The sequence below is a fragment of the Octopus bimaculoides genome, chromosome 26 (genome assembly GCF_001194135.2).
Source record: "Octopus bimaculoides isolate UCB-OBI-ISO-001 chromosome 26, ASM119413v2, whole genome shotgun sequence".
Taxonomy (NCBI): Eukaryota; Metazoa; Mollusca; class Cephalopoda; order Octopoda; family Octopodidae; genus Octopus; species Octopus bimaculoides.
In genome coordinates, this window is record NC_069006.1 from 15,330,884 (window position 1) to 15,332,364 (window position 1,481).

Consider the following 1,481-nt stretch of genomic DNA (forward strand, 5'->3'; position numbering starts at 1 on the left):
ATATATATATATATATACATATATATATATATATATATACATATATATATATATACATGCACACAAATACGCCACTGCCTATCTACAATATCAACATGAAATCGAATATGTTATATATATATATATATATATATATACATGCATAGATATACACATGTACACATACATACATATATACACATAGAGACATCTTCTGACAGTTCATACGAATGGTTACAATACGAGTAAGTGCAGGTGCCTGTTGGGAAAATAGTTTGTGTGTGTGTATGTGTGCGCGCGTGAGGTACGCTGGTCGGATTTGGCAGGTGAGGTAATGATTTAAGCATGCAAGTTTAGATAACCAACCAGTTGATTTGCAATTACTGGAAATCTTGGAGTGTAAACACTGGTATAATTGAAGTTATTAGAACTTGTGTGTAACTTGAGCAAACACGCTTTCAAATACCTATCTAATCTCATACACACATGCTCGCACGTATGTACATACATATATATATATATATATATATATATATATATATATATCAAACACGTTCCGACATGAAAACGCACATATATTTACGCTGCATGCATACATACATACATACATACATACATACATACATACAGATGTGTCCATGTTTAGATATCGGCACGAACGAATATAAAACATGCACATACATTATAATCACAACGAAACATATTTAGAGATAAACTCTTAGAAAATCTGAGTTTTTTTTAGACTTATGTATTTACATACATTTAGCTACGTATCCTTATGTCGTATATATATATATATATATATATATATATATATATATATATAGGAATCTGTGTGCATGTGTGTACATGTGTGTGTGCAAGTGGGTGTATGTGTATGTATGTATGTATGTATGTATTTATACGTGTATATGTATATATATGTGTGTGTGTTTGTAGGTGTTTGTGTATGCATAGGTAGATACGTTTATATCAACAGTAAAATTAAGTATTCTTTATATCCATTCAGTCGTTAGGTGCCTTCGATATCCTAGATGTGTGTGTGTGTTTTGGATAAACAAACGCATCAGAATTTTGCTCAATACATATGCTGGGTCATATTTATTTCTCGGGATTTGATTGTTTCTTTCGTAGCTAATCAGAGTTTCCCAGCGCGCACTATCCTTCTGATCAGATGGCATTAATACGTATGGAAGAACATCCTTGCTGATTGACGGAATATAGGCATGCAACGTCATATTTTCGGTTTCATTGGTCGGTTTGGAAGCGCCTGTAATCTCTTGAAATGTAAATGCAGGCAAGGCGGCGAGCTGGCAGAAACGTTAGCACACCGTGCGAAATGCTTAGCGGTATTCCGTCTGTCTTTCCGTCATGAGTTCAAATTCTGCCGAGGTCGACTTTGCCTTTCATCCTTTCAAGGCGGCGAGCTGGCAGAAACGTTAGTAGTACGGCATACTAACGTTTCTGCGGTACTGCTAACGTTTCAGAAACGTTAGCACGCC